This window comes from Zonotrichia albicollis, chromosome 7 (assembly GCF_047830755.1).
Source record: "Zonotrichia albicollis isolate bZonAlb1 chromosome 7, bZonAlb1.hap1, whole genome shotgun sequence".
NCBI classification, from domain to species: Eukaryota; Metazoa; Chordata; class Aves; order Passeriformes; family Passerellidae; genus Zonotrichia; species Zonotrichia albicollis.
Window position 1 is genome coordinate 28,694,565 of NC_133825.1, and position 13,137 is coordinate 28,707,701.

The window sequence follows — 13,137 nt, forward strand, 5'->3', positions numbered from 1 at the left end:
ACTTCAGAGAAGAAGGCTTGAACTCTGCAGGTTAAACCCACCTGAACACAATTTTTGATAAAAACAAAACAAAATAAAAATTCCAAAGAAAAATAATGTGAATCAAATCTAATAATTAGTTCCCAATTAGAGAGGAGATAAGAATATGGAATAGAGAAGAAAGGAAGAATGAAGCAAGAATAAAAGCAACAAATAAAACAAAAACAAACCAACCAAACATAAGGTTTAAGGTGTGAACAGGCCCCAAACCCCTAGAAATAATTTTCCATAAAAAAAGGATTTCTTAAGTCTTTCTTACAGCCAAGGAAAGTGAGACACAAGAAGGTGATATGATTTGCCAAATGAAACAGATTTTGAAATTCACAATTATATTGGAAAACCATATTATCATAGTCTGTTCTGAAAAGTGTGTTTATACTAATGCTCATTAATAAAATCTTGGAAAATTGTCTCTTGTCAGTTGTCACACTGCACCTGCATGCAGCATTTCACTTGCAACATATTGCCTTAATTCTTATGAGTGAGAATAACATTGTAGGTGTGGATTTAAAACCTCATCCAGAGATTCAATTTAGTGCAATTACCAGAAAAAAACTCTGAACAAATCATCAGGTTCTCTTGGCCACTCTTCTTGGTAGAAATATTGATGAAAAACCCCACAAAAACAAAAGAGGAAAAAAACCTCAAACTTTTCCCCAAAACCAGTTTTCACCAAAAAGCACAGCTGTCTGATACCACAATCTGTCACAACCCTAATCAAGGAAACCCTAATGCCTACATCCATAACCCTAAAATTCCACTGGCCTAAACCACCCAATTTTTGCCAAAATTCAAGTACTAAAGGACTGAATAATGTTGAGTATATTTATTTTTTATTATGCCAGGTCCTTTCAAAAAGCTAAATGGAATAGCTTAAATTTAAGAAGATAAACCAGATAAAACCTTTTTTTTTTTTTTTTTTTTTTTTGAGCAGGTGAAAAATAGACACAGCACTGAGCAGCCTTTTCACAGAATGTTTTCTCTAAGCAAAAAATAGGAAATAAGAGAGTCAGCCCTGGTAATAAAGAGATCATCTCAAAAGCAGATGTGCAGGACAGCCTGAATGAACCCAAGGCACCTGACTAGTTCAGCACAAGCCAGGAATTTCTTTTCCTTTCTTTAACTTCACCTCACATACTACCATTCACATCAGGTCTTCCAAGCCTCATGACACATTATGGTACCCTGGATTCCTCCAGGAAATGTCACCTGGGGCAGGAGGAGCACTTGGCAGGGATGACAAGGAAGAGGGCTGATAATTCACTTCCGTTGCACAGGCATTTTGCCTCAGGGACTAATCCTGATTAGTCTCCAGTGATTGTCCATCACATGAGGAAATACCAAACATCCTACAAGGCTTCATCTGTTAAAAGCAAAGGAAATATCTTTTCCCATCTTTCTCCCATTGATTGAAGACAGAAGGAAGAATCTGCTACTTAGTCCCAGATAAAAAATAGCAGTGGTGGTGAGTTCCCTGTCTTTTTCTCTATGAACTGCTTTTTTTCTATAGCTCAAATGCACAGTTTACAATAAATCCTTTTTTGCTGACTTTTCTGTCTTATTTAGAAGAAATTTGAGGCAAAACAGACTAGTAATCTCAGTCACTGCATACACAAACCAGGTACTGCTCTAACCATGATGTCACACTGTGGTTAAAAACTAGACAGAATCATTATGAGCCTTATCCAAAACCGAAAGAGGCAAGATGAACTTACTATTATTTCACATACATCCTCACATACTTTCAAAAGCTTATCACTCCAATGAGAAAAAGTGAGCATTCCATGACCATGGGCTTCCCTTTCACTGTTTCACAATTAATAAACTTGGGATAGTGCATATGGAATAGAGGATTCAACTCTGAAATACATCCATTTAATTTTTTTTAGTTTCTTCCCATGATAGCCTTATCACCTGGCCAAAATTTTGAACTCAGAAATTCAGCTGAAAATTTGCAGGCAAAATATGCCAAGTAATGAAAATGTCTTTGTCAGTCATTTTCTTTTTTAAGCATAGTCCCTTCTGAATACTTCCTAGATGCTATGGCACAAACCTCTCAATTTCTATCATTCCAATGCTTAACTCCAAATGAACTGCCTGTGATGAGACACTGACAGTAAAACAACGTGCCTATTTGACTTCTATTCTCATTGTTAGGATTTCTAACATCTAAACATCTGTAAAAGTATTGGTTTACCTCTTAAGTTGCTTATGAGATTTTAGCAATGACATTTTATAAAGCAATTTAGAAAGTAAGAACTTCCTGAAATTCAGTGTTTCTCCTTCTTTTTTGATCCTGTCATACAATTATTGTTTTTGTTTGTGGTCTAAAAATTAATGCCACAGAGTGTGATGCATAAACAAAAGATTTCAGAATGAAATCTGAATTACATGATGACAAACCTCTTCACCACCTCTCTGAATACAAAACTGACCTTGGCCTGCTCACTAGAGATGGTGAGAGCCTTTGGGGAGAACAGATGGGAGCCGAGGAGCTCTCACAGCCCCACAGGAGATGTTTGGCATGTTGAGAAATTTGGTTTTCCATTAGGACAGCAAATGAAGAGCCTGAATGGTAACTCCCCTCCTGGCTTACTCTACTTTTCTGATTTTAATGCATTTAACAACATGAAAGACTTTTTGCAGCATCAGTTAAATTAGATATTTCGTGTTGGGCTCCAACCTGATCTTGAGTCAAAAGCAATATGTTTATAACTCTAAGCCAAGTATATCATAAGCATTTGATTTTGTGTTTGAAGCACTAAGCCCCAGAAATCATGGTTTAATATTGATGCAAACATCTTTGCTGCAATATTTAGCAGGACCTGCTTATGAAGCATAGCAGACATGTTACTGATAATACCAATGCCTATGCAAACCCAAACAATAGCTATTGGTGGAAATAGCATTGTTTTCTATTGTGGATAAGAAAAAAGGAATCCAGAAATTATTAGATAGAATATACTTAAAGCAGGCGACCAAAACTGGTTTCTTTTATTCTATGTTTTAAATATTGCATTTAAAATGTAAATATATTTGTGTGATTTGTGTTTAAAAATGTGCTCGATGTTGAACACAATAGCTAATTAAGAACTGTAGCTGAACCCAGTAACCCAGGTCAGCTAAGATGAACCAGTAAAAGCTACTCTGAAATGTCTCAAGAGATATATTTTGTTTTTCTCTTTTACTGAGAGTGTACACAGAACAGGAAGAACATCAGTGACTTCAGTCTCTGGCCTTCTAACCAAGAAAGGACTTGTGAAGGTGAATGGTTTGCAGACGAAGGGGATATAAAAGAGACAAAACCAGGATAAAAATTAAATAAAAAGTAGCTGTCTTAAACTGTAATTGCACTCCTCTGCTGAGCATGCTTTCAGATATATAAATGTGATTTACCATCAGCTTGCAACTACAAATCAGGTCTTAAGAAACACTTGTGCTATGAAATTGTTTAATCTCATCAAGCTCTGCTTTCACAGCAAGCCATAAATCACAAAGTCTTTGTTATCATAGACCTCCATGAGCGCCTCTCAGGCAGGCAATGGATCGTGGGTATATATAATCCTGACTGCACAAACAGTGGGGTCGTCGCTGCCTGAAATACTTTCATAATAGCCACTGTGCAGCTGGTGGAACACAAGCCTATGATGGATATCTCATTTCCTACAGTCGGCATCTATTTCGAGCAAATTATTACCACATAAATTTCTTGTCAACAGAAACGGCCAATTAATTAAGTTAAAAATTTACTCGTGATCACATCTACAAACCAAATAGAACTGCAAGGCAATTTTACAGTTACTGAATATACTGCAGGTCAGTTTAATGAATAATTTTTAACTTTGTCATAAACTCAAAGACAGGCTAATATCTTGAGGAACCTGACTGGAGAGCAGCTGCCAACAGATTTACACAAAATATATTTATGCAGATTTTGATTGCTGACATCTGGGGACCGAAATAAACTTCATACAACTACAGAAACTTCACAGGAATATGAAATTTTCTACCTAAAAATAAGCAACACTTCCTCCACAACACTGCATTTAAACGTGTTTAAAATGATACTGAATTGATGTTCAGGAAAAAGATGCCTCATTATTAAAGCCAAGAACTATAGTAAGTACGACCCTGTTGATTATGCTTGCCTTTAAAATTATTTTGTTTTCAAGCTTCAAAAGTGCATTTTACATGCATATTTATGACATACACACAAAAACATATAATGTAATCATAATTAGTGGGAGGAGATAATTGGATTGCTTTTCACCCTCAATGAATAAAAGTTATTCTTTTCAAAGAGTTTCCATATCAGTTAAAACATTGTCAGTGGTGCAGTGCAAGAGGAAATTCAAGCTATTGCTTCCATACAAATCAAAGTGGGCAGATTGACAGAGGCATGAATATAGCTACTTACTTTGGGTTATTATGGACATAAAACTGGTCTGCATGAGGACATGCGCATTTGTAAGTACTTCATAATTTTTATTTTAACCTTCTTTCACCCTCTTCCCCCATTCTTCCTCAAAAAAGATAGCAAATATATCCCAGCCACCATGAACTATGAGATGAACTAAGCTTTTTCAACAGATAAAAAAATAGAGGATTAATATACCCAGAATGGCTTTTGCTTCTATACAGATGGTTCATGTTTATTAGAGCAAGACAACAACCCTAAGTAACAACATGGACAAAATAATTTCACATTGGTGATGATGTGACTGGGGTTTTTTTGACATTTTTTGCAGTTCTTTTACTCTCCGTTCATTAAAATTAAGATATCAATAGTATATATTCATTAGTATGCAATTAATAAGCTGAATAAATCTTTGAAAGGTTAATAATTAATGGTGTCATCAACACAAAAAAGCAGAAATTCCTCATCATAAAATTTCACGTGGGAAAAGAAATGCCTAAGAGAAGAGTCACACCAGCCTGAAAACGCCACCTCTCCATTATTCTTCTCATGGCAAAGAAAGAGATTCCCTTATAGAAGTTCAGGAAGAAAGCATCACTGGTCAGAAATGGGGAAAAAATTACTCTTAATTATACCAAGGGAACTCCAGCTTTAAAATTGACACTAACTGAACCTTTGGTGGAACGCGAAAAGAAAATAATGGTAGAAAACAGCTGGAGAAAGTTGATCACTCAAAGAGGACATCAGAACTACTTCAGGAACTTAAAATATGAAAAAACTTTTTTTTGTACTTAGAAATTAGCAAGGTGTTCAGGGCAACTGGGAAGAGGGGGGAAGAGGGCTCCATCAGCTTTCTCCAGCTAGCTATTGTTTTTCTTTTTTTTTTTTGTTTTGTTTTTGTTTTGATAGGTTGGTTATTTTTCATTTTATTTGTTTGGGGGCTTTTTGTTGGCTTGGAATCACTTTTTTAATGTTACAAAGCTACACTCTTAACCTTAACCAAGTCTAATGGTTCAAGGACAATATGCTCAGGGTGGAAAGTCTGAAGGACAGTTGTTTTCATTTAAAGGGCAGCTGTTTTCTTTTTCTTTTGAAGAAGAGTCAGCTTGGTTTATTTTAGACTTTTTCTGAGAGTTATACTAATATGACATCGGTTATGAACTCTCCTAATGACTGATTCATGACATTTTTTCTTTCTTGAGAGAGAGTGAAAAAACGAAAATAAAAACCAAACACAAAGTCTAGGAATTAGATGGCCCATGGTGTTTGGAACAATCTTCATGCAGTATGCAAGAAAAACATTTCAAAGCATTTTCCATTTGGAAAGAATAATGTATGAATAATAAAACACTTGAATACCCCTCGCTATCTATCCCTGTTTCTCTAGCAGATAAATGTTTTCCTGAAGAAATATTTTGGAACATGCTTAAAAACAAGCAGATCTTCAGTACCTTGAAGCTGCATTTCTGAAACTACTCAAGAATAAGAAAGAGGAGGTAAGTTTTACTTCTGTTACTATTAATAATGAGATACTTCCATGTCAAGGACTCTTCTATATTCCTCTTCTATATGGAGAAAATTGAAAATTCAATTAAAAATGGGAAACGGCTAAAGAAAAATAAAAGGTCAAAACCAGTAGATACAAGCTGCAGAATTTTTTAGGAAGACAGTACCAATAAAAACCCCTCCCAAAAACTGATAACAAAATTAACATCAAAAAATGCTTTGGTTAATTCTGTGTTGAAAAATGAGTTAGGCTTACTTGGCTAAGAATAAGCATGCATAACCAAGAAATCTTTTATCAAAACAACTGCAAAATGGACAACATATCACAATCTAGTGTCAAGTTAAGCAAAACAAAGACTTTGCAGGACAAAGCTTATGGGGGGTATGGTGGTGGTGATGGGGGAGTGATTCTCCATCCAAACTACTTTATAATGGGAAACATTGCAGTAATTCTCATGCACTTTCTCTGCAATGGATAAACTTTAATGTCATTAGTAGCACTTCCCATACCATCTACGACTCAATGCAATTTTACTTAACAGTTTTTGAATATCCCAAGAGACACTGAATGTTTTGGGATTCAAGATTTCTGGAAGAATTTCTGATATCCTTAATGTAAATCTGAAAAAAAAAGTGATTGAGAAAAATATGCAGAATTATGTGCATCTGGTAATTACTACAATTAAACTGAGCTATAAATATATTTTAGGTATACAAAAATAATTTGAAGATGACTTCACAGATTATAGAAAAGTCTTCTTTATTATGTAAAGCAGGGAAAAAGGAAAAGCATTCATATTCTGCATTATATTTCCATATGAGAACTTTCTTCTTTCCAGAATAGGTATGTAATTTTGTTTGACAATATTTTTCAAAAATAACAATTTGGTTGTAATTCTATTGAACTGTATGGTGTCTTGCCCTTGCAATATAGTCATGACAGGAATCAAAAATATTTGTTCTTATCAAACCACAATATAAATTTCAAATTTTATTAATGGACCTTATTTTTCCATAACAAAGTAAAAACCTCAAGAAAGAGGATCATCTAACCACTTCCCACCAATCTTTATGGTGGAGAAGTAAAAAATGCAAAGACAAAACAATTGAGGAAAATCTAGCCATTCACCTCTACTGACACTATATGTAATTTCACTGAAATTTTAAAACACTAAAAACATTAAATTCTATGCTCCAGTATTTAATTTCTATCTATACATTAGCAAAACCCTCCCCTTTATGGTCCTTATTCCTAACCTCCAAGATGATTACAGAGGATTCATGCTACTAAAGCTCTTGAAGGATGAGCTAAACTTACAAGGCTGTATCCCTAAGGTACCAGTCAAAACCAAATTCCTTGTTACCATCTCTTCTGCTCTTTACTCCTCTCCTCTATCCACATTTGGGTGTTCTACTATGGCACAGGCATTAGTTCTGCCAAGGAATTTTTATTTAACCTGTACGCCACAAAAGTTAAATTTCCACACATACAAACACTAATTTATAAGACACAAAGCAGACCCCAAATAAGCAAAATATGATACCCAAACATGCAAGTATCATGCCCAAATATGATTCCCATCTAATTAAGTTTCTTCTTAGGTGGATAAACATAACTGATTTTGTCTGTTGGGGGTCAATACCAAGAGGAATGAGGAACAAGAAATACAACACCATCAATTTCTTTTTAGGTATATTGGTGAAGAGTAAATCTAACTACATTGATATTACTGAATAAAGTGGATACAATCATTAGAGCACTCTTTTTTTCCCTATGCTGGGCATGGTTATTATATTTAACATATATTTATATGACGAGATCATATGATTACGATCACTGCATGCATGGATTGCAAGATCACCCACAAGTACCAGTGAAATTCCCTTGCCTTCACTAGGTAACCACGACTGACAGACCTCCTTGCCACAGGAGTCCCTCCATGCAGGGGTAAGGTAATACACTACATAACAGCCATTTAGTGATGATATCGAAAATAGGAGTACAGAGCTTCAAATCCTGACAGAAAACAAGAAAAACATGGAATGAACAACTATTGATGTGATCTGTTACCGGATCAATTTACAGAATGTCTCAAGATTCATTAGTGTCCTAATGCCTCAAGGAAAATATGCCAAAGATTAATTGGAAGTAACACAAGGAATCCTTGCCTTTATAAAGAATTAAAACAGTTCATAGAAATAGTCACATTCTTATTCTTAGATGTCATCTTCTTTTGACTGAAGAACCCTATTTTGAAGTAAGGTAACATAATACAAAACACGATTTCTGATGATGCTGTTGTGAGCAGAACAATCTTGTTTTGATTAATTATTCAGTTTGGTAAAATTACAGCTTGTTTAAAGGAGCATAAGCAATCTTTCAGAATGCTTCACTTGCTGCTTTATACATAAGAATAATTCATTCCAGGTGTAAATTTACTTAATTAAGAAGCAGTATCCCATCTTTCTCCATGTGAGTGAATAAATTTAAACCCACAAAACAAATTACACAAATCAAAAATGGGCATTCTAGTTCTGAGCTCTGAAGCAAATTATGCAAGCTCAAAACAAACACACAAAAAACCCCAACAAACAATCCAGGAGTGGAGGCAGGGGGAATACCCCACACAGAAATCCTTTTCACCTCCTGTAGTAGAAAAACAGTAATTTAGACAAATATTATCATCTGTTCTTCATTACTAATCATCACTATTCCTTTGCTTTCCACAGTGTTCCTATTTGCTGTATTTTCCTTCTAGCACTGTCACAGGGCCCTTCTTTCTTTTTCTGACCCCGAGAAGCCCTTGAGGACTGCAATGGGACAGTGTCCATACAGGCAGCTCAACAGGACTCTGCCATGGCAGGTGGATTTAAAAAGAAATAAAAAAAGGTGAAGAATAAAACAACTTTACAAATAACTTACAAAACATTGGAGTTTGCTTTATGTTTAATTTCAATGAATGAGGAACCTTCTACAGTTAGAGGCAAACCATACAAACTGAAAATACACACTATAGTGCCTTCTTATTCTCTATGAGTTGAATATGGAGCCTATTTACCACTTTAGATAGTAGATATCAATCATTTGATTTTATTTTTAATGCCACAAGATTTACAAAATTGCTTAGCAATATAGCCTTTGCTAATAAATCTATAGTTAAAGTTAGCTGTGAACGAATTAAGAAACTGAAATATGTCTTCCATTAATATGCTGCTTCTATCACATTCCCCTAACATTATATCTCAGTCATTAACAAATATGCACCTAGAAGGATTTGGAAAAGGATTATGCAAATTATTATGGCCTACTTAACACTTGATTTACTTTGTCACTGTTATGCTCTCTGTATGACAACCCTATCCACCTCAACAAAGACAATTGAAAAGGAAGGAAATAAGAAAAAGCTGTCACAAGAAGGCTCTCCAAAAAAGAGAATAGACAAGATTGACTTGCTTTGCTCTTTTAAGAATTCCTTGCAGCTACCTTAAACAGATTTAAGGTAAACTAAACACATCTACAGCTCAGAATACGCTGATTCCAGGTCATTTCCTTCTCTCTCCATGCAGAAAAACATGTTCCCAAAATAGTACTTAAAGCATGAAATGCAAGGATAAATTGAAATTTTAACTCATGAAATCAGTATCAGATATGTTGCTGTTAATGAAGAATGTAAGGTATATTCCATAAAACCCAAATATATACTCTTTGATCACAGAATGAATTGGTTATTATTATATATGTAAACTGCTGTTTAATTTATAAACCATAGAGCAGATCTTTAAAATAATTACCTGTCATTCTACTGCTCGAGCCTCCCTATCTTGTTGCTAAATTGTCTTCATATGAAGATTCTCTGAACACATTTCATAATCAAATTTTTTGAAAAAGTCTTTTGTGATTTTTCTTATTAGTCCTAGTGAAGAAGCAAAAAAAATCCCAGTGCAAAATCCAATTTAATTTTAAATTATGCTTCAAGATTAAATTACATTAACAACTGTCAATAATATATATCATGAGAATGCCGACATATCCCTAAATGCGATAATTCATATTGCATTTGTATAATTCATATACAAACAGAGATTAAACGCAAGCTTAGCAGAAATGCAGACACTGTAACTTTATTTCTCATCTATTTGGATGGACTGAACTTGCTACTTTAGGCCAGTAATTGACAAAAAAAAAAAAAACTTCCTCTTGACCCTACTTTGTCATAAAGAATGAAACAAAGCCAGAAAGAAATCTAGAACCCCAATTAAGCAATCACAATCAATTATACTGTCTTGAAGTTACTTCCCTAACTTCAAGCCACAATGAACTGTCTCTGAAAAACCTCCTTTTTACCAACTGCTTGGGATTCAGTAGCAAAAGGAATAAATTGTTGCTTGGCAGTGGAAATACTACCTGAGATTTTTAACCCTTCCACCTACTCCCACTCAGCTTCTGATTATTTTAAAGTTTATAGTGAAACACAGCCTCTCCTTATACTGGACAAGAACACAACTCCTAGAAGATTTTTACAAGAACTTAGGGCTGTCAGGGAATAAATTTCAGTATAATATCGCCTTAGAGCTAGATGAGCAATAGCTGGACACAACAAAAGTGATTTTCTATGACAGTTCAGAAAATTTGCATATTCTACGCAAATTTTCAGAAGAGACAGAGTAATTCAGAGCCAAATAACATCAGATCAGATTCAAACGGTGCAAATCTAACCAATAGATCTGATGTTGCCCCACTACAGCATCAATATTCAGTGGCAATCTCTGGAGATGATTGCTTTCAACACATGACCTTTGACCTCAAAAAGCAGAGATAAAAGACTTCAAGTAAGGCAGGAATAGGTCTTGTAAATCTGTAGAATTAGCATCTAGTAGTATTGTAAAATAAACTCACAGTTCGTAGAGCATTCATGTAAATCTGCGGCCTTTCAGAGCCTAGAAGCCGCCAGAAGTTTCATTTAATATATTCAGACAAAAATCTAAAGAGGAGTAAGCAATAAAACCTATAATTACCAGCCATAAATAAAGCAGAAAAACCATGATGAAGCGTCCAAACAAAATAATAATCACATGTGTGTGTTGCAAGGGGAGGAAATAGGGCAGTAAAATGAATAATCAGACTTCAAGCCACAAAGTCAGAGATTCCCTGATGCAACAAAGGTTTAAGGACACTTTGCTGATTTACTTTGTGACAAGCTGACATTCTTGTAAGCATAATGCTCTAAAGCTCATTTCAGCAGTTTTAAGCAGCATGGCACTTTCTCCTGATTTATGACTGGTTTATGGTAGCTGGAAATGGACATAGCCATTGTGGCCATAGTTCGAAATGAAGTTAAGTGATGTCCTTGATGCAAACCCAGTGTCAAAAATGAGAACCATGAAAAAAAATGAGATACCACCTGGATAATTTAGCCCGGTGGTAAAAAGGGCAGAAGGAAAAGATGATCTGCAGGCAAAGATTACACTCTTGGAGAGGTAAATTCCAGACTGGTACTACATAATGGCCAAGCTTTCAGAGGTCAGCAAAGCCATTGTAAGGTTGGCTTATAAAAATAATTACAGAAAATGCATTACATTCAAATTATGCATACCTTCTGTTTCTTTGTTTTCTTTAATCACACTAAATTTTCATTTACTCCCTCGACTGCTCCAGAAAAGAACAATTAAGTCAGGACACAAAAAATAGGCTCCAAAGATTAGACTTCCAAATCCAGACCAGACGAATAATTAAAAATTTCTCTATTAAAAAAAAACAGCTTTGGAAGAGAGGTTATGAAAAGCAATCTTGTGGAAGAGACCAAGCAAGTAAAAAAAAAAATATTTTTGTTTAGTTCACTTACTTGTATTAACCTCAGGAATTTACTAAAATATATCAAATAAGCAAATACAGAACTCAGGCTTGGTGGGTCTGTCTGTGAAAGTTAGTCAGTATCAGCCAGAGAATCCATTTAAACCAAGAGGATTAGAATGTCATAAGAGTCACAGCTAAAGTGCCACTAAAAGGAACTACTAGTAGTTTAATCTGTTACCTGTGAACTTCTTCAAGTAATTTTTTCAAATTCAAAACATTCTCAGTATGAACACAAGTATGAGAGATGGGGGAAATATTTCAATCAGAAAAAAAATTATGATCTCCACATGAAAGCTGTGAAAGTTGAGAAGTGTGCAACTGCCTGAAATGACTTAAGGGATAACTGTCATGGGAATTAATACAGTTTGAATGTTTAAAAATTACAACAGATTCCTTTACATTTTGAAGGCTGTCTGATTCCTGCTGTGAAAGCTTAATGTCTCTCTGTTTGATGGAGAGTTGTGGCTGTTTTCAGTATAGAGTTGACTGAAAATGCTTGTTTAATGGATTGGAATGGTCAACAAGTGTCAAAGATAGAAGCACAAAAGGTTAAGTTAGAAAGAGAGTATTCCCTTTTCTATTGATGTACTGTAAGCTACCTCTTGGAAAGAATAGTGAAGGGCAACTGGATGAGAACTTTTAAATACACAATCTACTGAGAATAGTAACAAAATAAAAATACAATGGAGGAAAAAGCCCCAGCACATCCTAGCAGAAAAAGACAAAGTTGCAGCTGAGATCACAGCTCCAAGTCTGTGCAACAGCCCACTTGGGCTTATAAGAAAAAATGTTAAGTGTTAGGGAGTAAAACAAAATCTAAACTGGTGAAAACTACAGCATACAGGGCATTTTGCAAGCTTTCTTGCACAGCTCCTGTTAAGCTTTAAAACTCACAAGATCAGATAAAGGTACCTGGCGTGAGTAATACCCTTCAAAGACCCCCAAACAAACATTTCCAGCACAACCCTTATATGAAGCAGAGTTAGAAAACAGCTATTTAAATATGTAAAATACTAAATATATCAGGATTCTATGAAATACTAAATAAGAAAAGTACAGAGATGCTTTTCTCATACCTCTACTTCTTCCTAGAACCTGTTTACCTTCAACACTTACCCTCTAAATGATTTATCCACTACACCCTTCAAATCATAAGCTCCTGGGAGGATGGGGCAGTATTTAATAACATCATGCTTCTGTTTTATGAATAATTAAATACTGATTTAGAGTTTATTTATTAGAAAACAGATTCAGATTTTTATTAGAAAACAGATTCAAAAAAGGACTCTGTGTGAATTGATAGAACTACTTGTCCTCTCAA

General features: G+C 34.9%; 1 protein-coding gene across 4 annotated transcripts in view; it reads right to left on the bottom strand.

Annotated features, from left to right (window-relative positions):
- LRMDA (leucine rich melanocyte differentiation associated) overlaps positions 1 to 13,137 on the bottom strand; it is a 604,919-nt gene that overhangs the window by 120,532 nt on the left and 471,250 nt on the right. The gene's annotated exons all lie outside the window — the stretch shown is intronic.